Source organism: Moschus berezovskii, chromosome 3 (assembly GCF_049115385.1).
Source record: "Moschus berezovskii isolate FMDL1 chromosome 3, NW_MosBer_1.0, whole genome shotgun sequence".
Classification (NCBI taxonomy): domain Eukaryota; kingdom Metazoa; phylum Chordata; class Mammalia; order Artiodactyla; family Moschidae; genus Moschus; species Moschus berezovskii.
Genome location: NC_142462.1, coordinates 5,310,011 through 5,325,703, shown reverse-complemented (window position 1 = coordinate 5,325,703; position 15,693 = coordinate 5,310,011).

The following is a 15,693-nucleotide window of genomic DNA, read 5'->3' as shown; positions in this document are numbered from 1 at the left end:
CTGCACCTCGAGAGGAATCCCGAGGTTTCCCTTCCAACACCATAGGAGACCTGACTTCCCTGGGGCAACACGAGCGATTTCCTGAGGTCCCCGTTCCAACCCGTATAGAACACGAAGCTTCCCGCCGCAACGTAAGAAAAAAAACAAGAGTCTCCCATCAATGTTAGATAAGGACATTTTCCGCTGCAGAGTCTCAAGAGAAATCCCACATTCCCGCTTGAAAATCGAATGGGTACTTGACACACTTTATGCGACTCCAAAACTACACGACATAGCTGTCCCCACTGGAGAGGAGCACACAATTTTAGGACTCAACAGCAGATGAGGCCATTTTCCCATTCCATGTCTCGAGAGTAATCCCGAAGTGCCCCTTCCAACACGAATGGAGACCTGACTTCCCTGAAGCAACACGAGCGATTTCCTGATGTCCCCGTCCCAACTCGGGAGAGACCCTGATTTTCCCGCTGCAACTCGAGAAATAACACAAGATTCTGCCCTCAAGGCGAGATGAGAAACATTTCCATGCAGATTCTCAAGAGAAGTCCCACATACCCATTGCAGACTTAATAAGTTATTTAATATCCTCTGTGTGACTCAAAAATTACATCAACATACCCATCCCCAATCGAGAGGAACATTGAGTTTCACGCTACAACTGACAAAGTGCCCCATTTTCCATGCCTTTTTTCCAGATGACAGTCGATTTCCTTGCTTTTTCTGGAATCGAATCCAGACCTTCCTGTCTCACACTATGAGGAGGCCGGTACCACCTTGAAACTCAGCAGAATCCCCAGGATTTCAAAACACACTTGGAAAAGGTACCGATGTCCCCACCCACTCGAGATATTTTCTGATTCCACTTCACAGATTCAAATGAATCCTCGAGGATCAACTCAAAGACAAGGGGACCCCTGATTCCCGGAGCATTCTCAATAAAATCTCCATGTAGAAGTTCAATTTGACTGTGGCCTTACAGAACTTTCCAACTCGAGAAGAAAGCGGAGTTCCATGCCTGAACACGAGACGAGGCCTGAATCCCCAGGGGAATTTTGAGAGCAATCCCGAGAACACTGTTGCTACTGGATAGGAATGCTGACTTGAATGTACTCGAATCTAGATGCAGAACTATTTCTCTGCAGCGACTCCAAAGGAATCCCGAAGTTCCCCTTGCAAAAGGAAAGGCGTTCTGACTTCCAAGAGACAAAGCCAGAGGCTCTCTGATACTCTCGTCTTTCCTCAACAGGATCACCACCCTTCCCGCAGCAATTCACGAAAAACCTCAAGATTCCTCTTTCAAAGCAAGTTGAGGCCCTTTTTATTCCTGCCACACATAGACAGAAATCTCGAGTTCCTTCTGCCAATTCGATATGAAGATTGAAATCCTTGATGCAACTTAAGGGTCGCCCAGAGATACCCGCCCCGAGGAGAGAAGAAAAGCGAATTTCCTGCCACAGTTGAAGAGAAGCCCATTGGTCACACCTCAGCTGAAGATAATGGGCCATTCCACTTTCAACTGAAGAGGAATCCCAACTTCCCCTCGCACCACATGTCGAGTCCTGTCACATCTATTGACACTCGAGGGCAACCCCGTGGATCCTGCAGCAATGTCCAAGGACTCCGAATTCACAATCAAGTATAGATGAGTCATGGTGTGCTTAAAGCAGCTCCAGTAGAACAGGGAGTATTAACTCCCAACATGACCTGAGGCATGAAACCCTACTGAGCCTCTCCAAAAGGCACAAATTTCCCAATTGCAGATACAGCAGACCTGGCAACCCTTTTAAACTTGGGGCGAAAGTACAGTTACATTCTCCACAAAGACTAGGCCTGACTACACGTGTAAATTCCATATCAACCCCAAGATAAAAGTGGCCACTGGAGAGGAAAACTGAGTTTACCCACTCAAGTCTAAATGTGGCCCTCATGACCTGCAGCGACTCAAAAGGAATCCCGAGGTTCCACTTTCAACAGGAAAGCAGACCCGACTTCTCTGAAGCAAAACTAGCGAGTCCCAGTGGTTCCTGTCTTAACTCGAGAAGACCTCCAAGCTTCAAGACGCAACTCGAGAAAAACCATGAAATTCTCCACTCCACACGACAGGCCCCACCTTTCCGCTCCAGCGTTTTCGGACAAATCCCTCATTCCTCTACAAACTCGAAAGGATCCTCGGCAACCTATATGCAATGAAGTAGATAACCGAAATACCCAGCCAAACCCGAGAGAGGAGCGAGGTTTCAGCCACAGCTCCAGAAGAGAACCGTTTTCCACTTCTCAGCTCCAGGTAAGGATCGATTCCAACGCTTCATCTGGAAATTAATCCTGATGTTCCTTTCCAATGTGAAGAGGAGGCCGATGTCCCTTAGAAACTCCAGAGGACCCCGGGGAGTCATGCCACAATTGAAAAAGACACCGATTTCCCCATCCGCTCGACCTAAGGATTGATTCCACTTTACCGATTCAAAGAGAACCCGTGGGATCAACTAACACCACAGAGGAAGGCCTGACTTTCCAGGGGGATCATGGAGAAAACAGCCCCAATACAGAAATTCAACTCGACAGGAGGACTTCCACCCCTTTTACAACTTGAAAAGGTAGCAGAGTTCCATGCCTCAACAAGAGACGTGGCATGACTCTTCTTTTGAAACTTCATAGGAACACTGAGATCCTTGTCAGAACTGGAGAGGCACCCTGAAATATCGCCTCAACTCCAGATGAGACCTTATTCCCCTGCACTGCCACAAAAGGCATCCAAAGTCTCCTTACTCCTCAAAATCATTCTGAACATCCCAGAGACAACTTGAGAGGATCCGTGAGTCCCCTGTTGCCATGCGAGCGATATAAACGTTTCCTGCCCGAACTCGATAAAAACTTTGGGATTACCCCTTTCAATGCGAATTGAAGCCCGTTTCTTCTGCTTTGAGTTGAGAACAATCACGACCTTCCCATCGCAAATTGACTTTCCTGAGGCAACAGTGTGTCAACCTGAGTTCCCCATCGTAACTCGAAAGGAAAGACAAACATCTCCCCTCATTTTGCTCAACACCAGGAAATGCCCCGGGCAACGTCACATGAGGCCCCTTTTTTCCTGCAGCGCCTAGAGAGCCGTCCCGAGTTCTCTCTCTATTTAAGAAGGAGGCTTGAATCCCTATTTTAATTCAAGGGGCTCCCAGAATACCCGTCTTCAATCGAGAGAAACCCCGAGTTTCGGTCCACACCTCTAGAAGAGCTCCGTATTTCCAACCTCCTCACGATATGAGCGTTCAAACCGTGTTTCAAATCAAGTGGAATCCTTTCTTCTTCTCCCACCACAAGAGGAAGCCTCTGTCTCCAATTGAAACTCGAGGGCACTCCTGCGGATACTGCTGCAAGATTAAAGAACTCTGAGTTCCCCTTCCAATCGAGCTAGGTCCTGATGATCTAGCCAATCTCCAAGGTAACACTGACTATGATATCACAACATGACGGGATACCTGACACCCATGCGGAGCCTATAGAAAAAACCCTAATGAACCTCCTGATCAAGACACGTGTACTAATTCCCATTTTACAACTCGAAAGGAAAGCAGAATTCCATGCCTCAAATCGAGACGAAACCTGACTCCCCAGTAGAAACTTGATAGCAGCGCCGAGATCCCTGTCGCCACTGGAGAGGAACACACAGTTGACCGACACAATGCTGGATGCGGCCATATTCCTCTGCTGCGCCTCGAGAGGAATCCCGAGGTTTCCCTTCCAACACCATAGGAGACCTGACTTCCCTGGGGCAACACGAGGGACTTCCTGATGTCTCCGTTCCAACCCGTGTAAAACCCCAAGCTTCCCGCCACAGCTCGAGAAAATCCACAAGATTCTCCTCTCAATGCGAGTTGAGGATATTTTCCGCTGCAAACTCTCTAGAGAAATCCCACATTCCCTCTTGAAAATCGAATGGGTACTTGACACCCTTTATGGGACTCCAAAATTACACGACATAGCTGTCCCCACTGGAGAGGAGCACACAATTTTAGGACTCAACAGCAGATGAGGCCATTTTCCCATTCCACGTCTCGAGAGTAATCCCGAAGTGCCCCTTCCAACACGAAAGGAGACCTGACTTCCCTGAAGCAACACGAGTGATTTTCTGATGTCCCCATCGGAAGTCAAGATAGACCCCAGGTTTCCCACTGCAGCTCGAGAAAAACCACTAGATTCTGCCCTCAAGGCGAGATGAGGAATATTTCCATTGCAGATTCTCAAGAGAAGTCCCACATTCCCGCTGGAAATTTAACCAGTTATTTAAAATCCTTTTTGTGACTCAAAAATTACATCTACATACCTAGCCCCAATCGAGAGGAACACCACGTTTCCCACCATAACTTGCAAAGTGCTCCGTTTTCCAGAACTCTTTTCCAAATGACAGTCGATTTCCCTGCTTTGATCTGAATGGAATCAGGACGTTCCCGTCGCACACTATGAGGAGGCCAGTACCATCTTGAAACTCAGCAGAATCCCCGGGATTTCAAAACGCACTTGGAAAAGGTACAGATGTCCCCACCTACTCGAGATATTTTCTGATTCCACTGCACAGATTCAAATGAATCCTCGAGGATCAACTCACAAGACGAGTGGAGACCTGACTCCCCGAGCATTCTCATTCCAATCTCCTGGTGCAAATTCAACTCGGCTGTGGAATAACACCCCTTTCCAACTCGAGAAGAAAGTGGAGTTCCATGTCTGAACATGAGACGAGTCCTGAACTCGCAGGTGAATTTTGAGAGCAACCCCGAGAACCCTGTTGCTACTGCAGAGGAATGCTGACTTAAACGGACTCGAATCCAGATGCAGACCTATTTCTCTGCAGCGACTCCAAAGGAATCTCGAGGTTCCCCTTGCAAAAGGAAAGGCGTTCTGACTTCCCAGAGACAAAACTGGAGGCTCCCTGATACTCCCGTGTTTCTCAACAGGATAACCACCCTTCCCGCAGCAACTCACGAAAAACCTCATGATTCCACTTTCAAAGCAAGATGAGGCCCTTTTTTCACCTGTCACTCATAGACAGAAGTCTCGAGTTCCTTCTCCCAATTCGATATGAAGCTTGAATTCCTTGATGCACCTTAAGTGTCGCCCAGATATACCGGTCCCGATGAGAGAAGAAAAGTGAATTTCCCGCCACAATTCAAGAGAAGCCCCATGGTCACAGCTCAGCTGAAGATAATGGGCCATTCCACTTTCAACTGAGGGGGAATCGCAACTTCCCCTCGCACCACATGTCCAATCCTGTCACATCTATTGACACTCGAGGGCAACCCCGTGGATCCTGTAGCAAGATCCAAGGACTCCGAGTTCACACTCAACTAGAGATGAGTCAGGGTGCACTTAAACCAGCTCCAGTGGAACACGGAGTATCACCTGCCAACATGATCTGAGGCATGAGTCCCTCTCTGAGACTCTCGAAAAACCCCAAATTTCCCAGTAGAATGGACAGTAGACCTGACAACCCTTTTAAACTTGGGGCAAAAGCACAGTTCCATCCTCAACAAAGTCTAGGCCTGACTCGCCAATGGGAATCTTCATAGCAACACCAAGATCCCTGTGGCCACTGGAGAGGAAACCTGAGTTTACCCACTCAAGTCTAAATGTGGCCCTCATGCCCTGCAGCGACTCGAAAGTAATCCCGAGGTTCCACTTTCAACAGGAAAGCAGACCCGACTTCTCTGAGGGAAATCTAGAGTCCCAGTGGTTCCTCTCTTAACTCGAGAAGAACTCCGAACTTCAAGGCGCAACTCGAGAAAAACCATGAAATTCTCCACTCCACACGACAGGACGCCCCTTTCTGCTACAGCGTCTTAGGAGAAATCCCACATTCTCTCTTCAAACTCACAAGGATACTCGGCACCGTATATGCAGTGAGGTAGATAACCGAGATACCCAGCCAAACACGAGAGGAGAAGCCAAGTACCTGACACAGCTCGGGAAGAGGACCATTTTCCACGTCTCAGGTCCAGGTGAGGATCGATTCCAAGGCTTCTTCTGAAAGTTAATCCTGATATTTCTGTCCAATCTGAAGAGGAGGCCGATTTCCCTTTGAAACTCGAAAGGACCCAGGGGAGTCGTGCCACAATTGAAGAAGACACCGATTTCCCCAGCCGCTCGACATAAGGACTGATTCCAGTGTACTGATTCAAAGAGAACCCCCGGCATCAACTAACACCAGAGAGAGAGGCCTGACTTCCCAGGGGGAACATGGAGAGATCAGCCCAAGGAAAGAAATTCAACTCGTCAGGAGGCCTCCCACCCCTTTAACAACTTGACAAGCTAACGGTGTTTCATGCCTCAACAAGAGACGTGGCTTGACTCCCCTGTTGAAATTTCATAGGAACACTGAGATCATTGTCAGAACTGGAGAGGAACCCTGAGGTTTGCGCCTCAACTCCAGATGAGACCCTATTCCCCTGCACTGCCACAAAAAGCACCCAAAGTCTCCTTACTCCTCAAAAGGATTCTGGACGTCCCAGAGACAACTAGAGAGTCTCCGTGAGGCCCTTGTTGCCATGCGAGAGATCCAAAATTTTCCTGTCCAAATTCGAGAACAATTTGGGATTACCCCTTTCAATGCGAATTGAAGCCCTATCCTCTGCATTGACTCGAGAACAATCACGACCTTCCCCTAGCAACTTGACTTCCCTGAGGTAGCAGAGTGTCAATTTGAGTTCCCCGTCGTAACTCGAAAGGAAAGACAAACATCTCCCCGAATCTCATAAAAAAACAGGAGATGCCACAGGCAACGTCACATGAGGCCCCGTTTTTCCTGCAGCGCCTGAAGAGCAATTCCGTGTTCTCTCTCAACTTAAGAAGGAGGCTTGAATCCCTATTTCAAAGTCAAGGGGCTCCCAGACTACCGTTCTTCAATCGAGAGAAACTCCAGTTTTGGTCCACATCTCTAGAAGAGCTCTGTATTCCCAACCTCCTCACGATATGAGCGTTCAAACCCTGCTTCAAATCAAGTGGAATTCATTCTTCTTCTCCCACCACAAGAGGAAGCCTCTGTCTCCAATTGAAACTCGAGGGAACTCCCGCGGATACTGCTGCAAGGTTAAAGGACTCCGAGTTCCCCTTCCAATCGAGCTAGGTCCTGATGATCTAGCAAATCTCCAAGGTAAAACTGACTATGACATCACAACATGACGGGATACCGGACACCCATGAGAAGCCTATAGAAATAGCCCTAATGAACCTTCTGATCACGACACGTGGACTGATTCCCATTTTACAACTCGATAGGAAAGCAGAATTCCATGCCTCAAATCGAGACGAAACCTGACTCACCAGTAGAAACTTGATAGCAGCCCCAAGATCCCTGTCGCCACTGGAGAGGAACACACAGTTGACCAACTCAATGCTGGATGTGGCCATATTCCTCTGCTGCGCCTCGAGAGGAATCCCGAGTTTTCCCTTCCAACACCATAGGAGACCTGACTTCCCTGGGGCAACACGAGGGACTTCCTGAGGTCCCCGTTCCAACCCGTGTAAAATCCCAGCTTCCAGCTGCAGCTGGAGAAAAACCACAAGATTCTCCCCTCAATGCGAGATGAAGACATATTCCACTGCAGAGTCTCAAGAGAAATCCCACATTCCCGCTTGAAAATCGAATGGGTTCTTGACACCCTTTATGCGAATCCAAAACTACCCAACATAGCTGTCCCTACTGGAGAGGAGCACACAATTTTAGAACTCAACAGCAGATGAGGCCATTTTCCCATTCCACGTCTCGAGAGTAATCCCGAAGTGCCCCTTCCAACAAGAAAGGAGACCTGACTTCCCTGAAGCAACACGAGTGATTTTCTGATGTCCTCGTCAGAAGTCAATAGAGACCCCAAGATTCCTGCCGCCACTCGAGAGAAACCACGAGATTCTGCCCTCAAGGCGAGATGAGGAATATTTCCATTGCACATTCTCAAGAGAAGTCCCACATTCCCGCTGGAAATTTAACCAGTTATTTAAAATCCTTTTTGTGACTCAAAAATTATATCTACATACCTAGCCCCAATCGAGAGGAACACCACGTTTCCCGCCACAACTTACAAAGTGCCCCGTTTTCCAGAACTCTTTTCCACATGACAGTCCTTTCCCCTGCTTTGTCTGGAATGGAATCCGGACGTTCCCGTCGAACACTATGAGGAGGCCAGTACCACATTGAAACTCAGCAGAATCCTCGGGATTTCAAAACACACTTGGAAAAGGTACCAATGTCCCCACCTACTTGAGATATTTTCTGATTCCTCTGCACAGATTCAAATGAATCCTCGAGTACCATCTCACAAGACGAGTGGAGCCATGACTCCCCGAGCATTCTCAATAAAATATCTGGTTACAAATTCAACTTGACTGTGGCCTAACACCTTTTTCCAACTCGAGAAGAAAGCGGAGTTCCATGTCTGAACACGAGACGAAGCCTGACTCTGCAGTTGAATTTTGAGAGCAACCCTGAGAACCCCGTTGCTACTGGAGATGAATCCTGACTTAAACCGACTCGAATCTAGATGCAGACCTATTTCTCTGCAGTGACTCCAAAGGAATCCTGAGGTTCCCCTTGCAAAAGGAAAGGCGTTCTGACTTCCCAGAGACAAAACTTGAGGCTCCCTATTACTCCCGTCTGTACTTGACAGGATCACCACCCTTTTTGCAGCAACTCAGGAAAACCTCGAGATTACTCTTTCAAAGCAAGATGAGGCCCCTTTTTTCCCTGTCGCTCACAGACAGAAGTCTAGAGTTCCTTCTCCCAATTCGATATGAGGCTTTAATTCCTTGATGCAACTTAAGGGTCGCCCAGCTATACCGGTCCCGATGAGACAAGAAAACTGATTTTCCCGCCACTATTGAAGAGAAGCCCCGTGGTCACACCTCATCTGATGATAATGGGCCATTCCACTTTCAACTGAAGAGGAATCCTAACTTCCCCTCACACCACATGTCGAGTCTTGTCACATCTATTGTCACTCGAGAACAACCCCGTGGATCCTGCAGCAAGGTGCAAGGACTCCGATTTCTCACTCAATTAGTGGTGAGTCATGGTGTCCTTAGAGCAGCTCCAGTGGAACACGGAGTGTCACCTCCCAACATGATCTGAGGCATGAGTTCCCCACTGAGACTCTCGAAAAAGCCCAAGTTTCCCGAGAGAAATGACAGTAGACCTGACAACACTTTTAAACTTGGTGCGAAAGCACAGTTCCATCCTCAACAATGACTAGACCTGACTACCCAGTGGAATCTTCATAGCAACACCAAGATCCCTGTGGCCACTGGAGAGGAAACCTGAGTTTACCCACTCAGGTCTAAATGTGGCCCTCATGCCCTGTAGTGACTCGAAAGGAATCCCAAGATTCCACTTTCAACAGGAAAGCAGACCAGACTTCTCTGAAGCAAAGCTAGTGAGTCCCAGTGGTTCCTGTCTTAACTCGAGAAGCACTCCGAGCTTCAAGGCGCAACTCTAGAAAAACCATGAAATTCTCCACTCCACACGACAGGACGCCCCTTTCCGCTCCAGAGTCTTAGGAGAAATCCCACATTCCATGTTCTAACTCGAAAGGATACTCGGCACCTTATAGGCAACAAAGTAGATAACCAAGATACCCGGCGAAATCTGAGAGGGCCAGCGAGGTTCCTGCCACAACTCCAGAAGAGAACCATTTTCCAATTCTCATCTCCAGGTGAGGATCGATTCCACCGTTTCCTCTGAAAATTAATCCTTATATTCACGTCCAATCTGAAGAGGAGGCCGATCCCCTGTTGAAACTTGAGAGGACACCGGGGAGTTGTGCCACAGTTGAAAAAGACACCGATTTCCCCAGCCGCTCGACATAAGGACTGATTCCACTGTACTCATTCAAAGAGAAACCCCGGGATCAACTAAGACCACAGAGGGAGGCCTGACTTCCCAGTGGGATAATGGAGAAAACCGCCCCAGGACAGAAATTCAACTCGTGAGCAATCACGACCTTCCACTAGAAACTTGACTTCCCTGAGGTAACAGAGTGTCAACTTTAGTTCCCCGTCCTACCTCGAAAGGAAAGACAAACATCACACAGCATGTTGCCAAAAACCTGGTTATGCCCCAGGGAACGTCCCATGAGGCCCCTTTTTTCCTGCAGCGCCTGGAGAGCAATCTCAAGTTCTCTGTCAACATACGATGGAGTCTTGAATCCCTATTTACAATTAAAGTGACTCCCAGAATACCAGTGTTCAATCGAGAGAAACCCCGAATTTCTGTACACCCCTCTAGAAGAGCTCCATATTCCCAACCTCCTAATGATATGAGCGTTCAAACCCTGCTTCAAATCAAGTGGAATCCTTTCTTCTTCTCCTACCAAAAGAGGAAGCCTCTGTCTCCAATTGAAACTCGAGGGCACTTCCGGGGATCCTGCTGCAAGGATAAAGACTCTGAGTTCTCCTTCCTCTTGAGCTAGGTGCTGATGATCTAGCAAATCTCCAAGGTAACACAGACTATGTCAACAGAACATGAAGGGATAACTGACACCCATGTGGAGCCTATAGAGAAAGCCCTAATGAACCGCCTGATCACGACACAAGGACTGATTCCCATTTTACAACTCGAAAGGAAAGCAGAATTCCATGCCTCAAATTGAGATGAAACCAGACTCCCAAGTAGAAACTTGTTAGCAGCCCCTAGATCCCTGTAGCCATTGGAGAGGAACACAAATTTGACCGACTCAATGCTGGATGTGGCCATATTCCTCTGCTGTGCCTCGAGAGGAATCCCGATTTTTCCCTTACAACACGATAGGAGACCTGACTTCCCTGAAGTAAGACGAGCGAATTCCTGAGGACCCCTTTCCAACCCGTGTAGAACCCCAAGCTTCCCCCCGCAACACGAGAAAAACCACAATATTCTCTCCTCAATGCAAGATGAGGACATTTTCCGCTGCAGAGTTTCAAGAGAAATCCCACATTCCCACTTGAACATAGAAAGGGTACTTGACAACCTTTATGTGACTCCAAAACTACCTGACATAGCTGTCCCCACTGGAGAGGAGCAACTTTAGGACTCAAGAGAAAGTGAGGCCATTTTCCCATCCCACGTCGAGAGTAATCCCGAAGTGCCCCTTCCAACAAGAAAGGAGACCTGACTTCCCTGAAGCAACACGAGCGATTTCCTGATGTACCCGTCACAACTCGAGAGTGACCCCGAATTTCCCTCTGCAACTCGAGATAAACCGCAAGATTTTGCCCTCAAGGCGAGATGAGGAACATTTCCATGCAGATTCTCAAGAGAAGTCCCACATTCCCGCTGGAAACTAAGCAAGTTATTCAACATCCTTTTTGTGACTCAAAAATTACATCAACATACCTAGCCCCAATCGAGAGGAACACCGAGTTTCCCGCCACAACTCACACAGTGCCCCATTTTCCATTCCTCTTTTCCAGATGACAGTGGACTCCCCTGCTTTGTCTGGAATGGAATCAGGACGTTTCCATCTCACACTATGAGGAGGCCGGTACCACCTTGAAACTCAGCAGAATCCCCAGGATTTCAAAACACACTTGGAAAAGGTACTGATGTCCCTACCCACTCGAGATAGTGTCTGATTCCACTGCACAGATTCAAATGAATCCTCGAGGATCAACTCACAAGATGAGAGGACACCAGATTCCCCGAGCATTCTGAATACAATTTCCAGGTACAAATTCAACTCGACTATGGAATAATACCCCTTTCCAACTCGAGAAGAAAGCGGAGTTCCATATCTGAACACGAGACGAAGCCTGACTCCGCAGGTGAATTTTGAGAGCAACCCTGAGAACCCTGTTGCTACTGGAGAGGAATGTTTACTTGAATGTACTCGAATCTAGATGCAGACCTATTTCTCTGCAGCGTCTCCAAAGGATTCCTGAGGTTCCCCTTGCAAAAGAAAAGGCGTTCTGACTTCCCAGAGACAAAACTTGAGGCTCCCTGATACTCCCGTCTTTACTCGACAGGATCACGACCCTTCCCACAGCAACTCACGAAAAACCTCGAGATTCCTCTTTCAAAGCAAGATGAGGCCCTTTATTTCCCTGTTGCTCATAGACAGAAGTCTAGAGTTCCTTCTCCCAATTCAATACGAACCTTGAAATCCTCTATGCAACTTGAGGGTCGCCCAGAGATACCCGTCCCGATGAGAGAAGAAAACCAAATTTCACTCCACAATTGAAGAGATGACCCATGGTCCCACCTCAGCTGAAGATAATGGGCCATTCCACTTTCAATTGAAGAGGAATCCCAACTTCCACTCGCACCACTTGTCGAGTCCTGTTACATATATTGACACTGGAGGGCAACCCTGTGGATCCTGCACCAAGGTCCAAGGACTCTGAGTTCACACTCAACTAGAGATGAGTCATGGAGCCCTTAAAGCAACTCCAGTGGAACACGGATTATCACCTCCCAACATGATCTGAGGCATGAATTCCCGGCTGAGCCTCTCGAAACCGCTCAAATTTCCAGATTGAACGGACAGCAGACCTGACAATGGTTTTAAACTTGGTGCGAAAGCATAGTTCCATCCTCAAAAAAGACTAAGCCTGACTCCCCAGTGCAAATTTCATAGCAACCCCAAGATCCCTGTGGCCACTGGAGAGGAAAACTGAATTTACCCACTGAAGTGAGAATGTGGCCCTCATACCAAGAAAGAGCTCGTCTCGGGATTGCTCTTCAGGCGCAGCAGGAAGAGAAGCACCTCATGTGACGTTCCTGAGGCATCTCGTGGTTTTTGGTGAGTTGCAGGGGGGACGTTTGTCTTTCCTTTCGACTTATAATGGGGAACTCAGGTTGACACTCTGTTGTCTCAGGGAAGTCAAGTTGTGAGGGGAAGGTCGTGATTGCTTTCGAGTCAATGCAGATGAATCAGGCTTCAATTTGCATTGAAAGGGGTAGTCCCAAAGATTTTCTCGAGATGGGGCACGAAACTTTCAGATCCCTCGCGTGGCAACAGGGGCCTCACGGAGCCTCTCAACTTGTCTCTGGGAAGACTGGAATCCTTTGAGGTGTGAGGAGACTTTGGGATGCCTTTCGAGGGAGTGCAGGGGAATAGTTTCTCATCTGGAGTTGAGGTGCTATCCTCAGGGTGAATCTGCAGTTCCAACAAGGATTTCAGTGATCCTATGAAGTTTCAACAGGGGAGTCCTGCCACGGCTCTTTTTGAAGCATGTAACTCCGCTATCTTTTCGAGTTATAAAAGAGGTGGGAGGCCTCATGACGAGTTGCATTTCTCTCCTGGGTTGGTTTTTTTTTTTTTTTCATGATGCACCTGGGAAGTCATGCCTAACTCTGTGGTGTTAGTTCATCCCGGAGGTTCTCTTTGAATCAGTAAAGTGGAATCAGTCCTTATGTCGAGCAGATGGGGATATCGGTGTCTTTTTCAATTGTGGCACGACTCCCTGGGGTACTCTCGAGTTTCAAGGGGAGATCGGCCTCCTCTTCAGATTCGACGGGAACATCGGGATTAATTTCTAGATGAAGCAGTGGAATCGATCCTCACCTGGAGATGACAGGTGAAAATGGGTCTCTTTCGAGCTGTGGCAGGAACCTCGCTGCTCCTCTCGAGTTGGGCCGGGTAACTCAGTTAACTTCTTCAGTTGCGGATAGGGTGCCGAGTATCTTTTCGAGTGTGAAGAGTGAATGTGGGATTTCTCTGAAGACGCTGCACTGGAAAGGGCCGTTGTGTCGCTTGGAGTGGATCATTTAATGGTTTTTTGCGAGTTGCGTCTTGAAGATTGGAGGTCTTCTCGAGTTACGACAGGAACCACTGGGACTTGCTAGTTTTGCTTCAGAGAAGTCAGGTCTGCTTTCCTGTTGAAAGTGGAAGCATGGGATTCCATTCGAATCGCTGCAGGGCATGAGGGCCTCATTTAGACTGGACTGGGTAAACTCAGCGTTCCTTTCCAGTTTCCACAGGGATCCTGGGGTTGCTATGAAGTTGTGACTGAAGAGTCAGGCCTAGTCTTTGTTGAGAATGGAACTATGACTTCCGCCCGAGTTTAAAAGGATTGTCAGGTCTGCTGTCTTTTCAAGCGGGAAACTTGGGCTTTTTCGAGAATCTCAGCAGGGGATTCGTGCCTCAATTCATATTAGGAGGTGATACTCGGCATTCCACCGGAGCTGCTTTAAGCGTAACATGACTGGTCTCTAGTTGAGTGTGAACTCAGAGTTCTTTGACCTTGCTACAGGATCCATGGTGTTGCCCTCGATTGTCAATTGATGTGACAGGACTCGACACGTGGTGCGAGGGGAAGTTGGTATTCCTCTTCAGTTGAAATTGGAATGGCCCATTATCTTCAGCAGAGGTGTGACCACGGGGCTTCTCTTAAATAGTTGCAGGAAATTCGGTTTTCTTCTCTCATTGGCACGGGTATCTCTGGGTGCCCCTTAAGTTGCTTCAAGGAATTCAAAACTCATATCCAATTTGAAGAGTAACTCTGGACTCTGTCTATGTGCTGCATGAAAAAAGGGCCTCATCATGCTTTGAAACAGGAACCACTAGGTTTTTCTCGAGTTGCTGCTGGAAGTGTGCTGATCCTCTTGAGTAACAATGGGAATATCAGGGAGCCTCCCGTGTTGTCTCTGGAATGTCAGAACGCCTTTCGATTTGCAAGGGGAACCTCGGGAGTCGCTGCCGAGAAATAGGTCTGCATCTAGATTCGAGTCCGTTTAAGTCAGGATTCCTCTCCATTAGCAATAGGGTTCTCGGGGTTGCCCTCAAAATTCACTGGGAGTCAGTCCTCGTCTTGTGTTCAGACATGGAACTCCACTTCCTTCTCGAGTTGGAAAGGGGTGTTGGGCCACAGTTGAGTTGAATTTCTACCTGGAGATTGTATTGAGAATGCTCGGGGAGTCAGGTCTCCTCTCGTCTAGTGAGTTGATACTCGAGGATACATTTGAATCTGTGCAGTGGAATTAGACAATATCTCGAGTGGGTGGGGAAATTGGTACCTATTCGAAGTGAGTTTTGAAATCCCTGGGATTCTGCTGAGTTTCAAGATGGTACCAGTTCATACTGTGCGACGGGAACATCCGGAATCCATTCCAGACAAAGCAGGGGAATCATCTGTCATCTGGAAAGAGGACTGGAAAACGGGGCACTGTGTTAGTTTTGGCAGGAAATTGGCTGTTCCTTTTGATTGGGGCAGGGTATGTCTGTGTAATTTTGGAGTTACATAACGTGTCCTGCTTCATGCTGTATTGTGGGACCTCTCTTGAGAATCTGCAGTGGAAATGTTCCTCATCTCGCCTTGAGGGCAGAATCTTGTTTTTTTTCTCAAGGTGCGACTGGATACTTGGGGTCTCTCTCGAGTTGTGACGGGGATATAGGAACTCGCACGTGTAATTTCTGGAAACTCAGGTCTCCTTTTGTGTTGGAAGGTGTACTTTGGGATTACTCTTGAGACGTGGAATGGGAATAGGGCCTCATCTAGTGTTGAGTCCGAAAATGTGTGCTCCTCTCCAGTGGGGACAGCTATTTCGGGTAGTTTTTGAGTTGCATAAAGGGTGTCAAGTACCGATTTGAGGTTCAAGCGGGAATGTGGGATTTCTCTTGAGACTCTGCAGCGGAAATTTTTCTCATCTCACTTTGAGGGGAGCATCTTGTGGTTTTTCTCGAGTTGCGGTTGGAAGCTTGGGGTACTTCTCGAGTTGCAACGGGGAACTCAGGAACTCGCTCG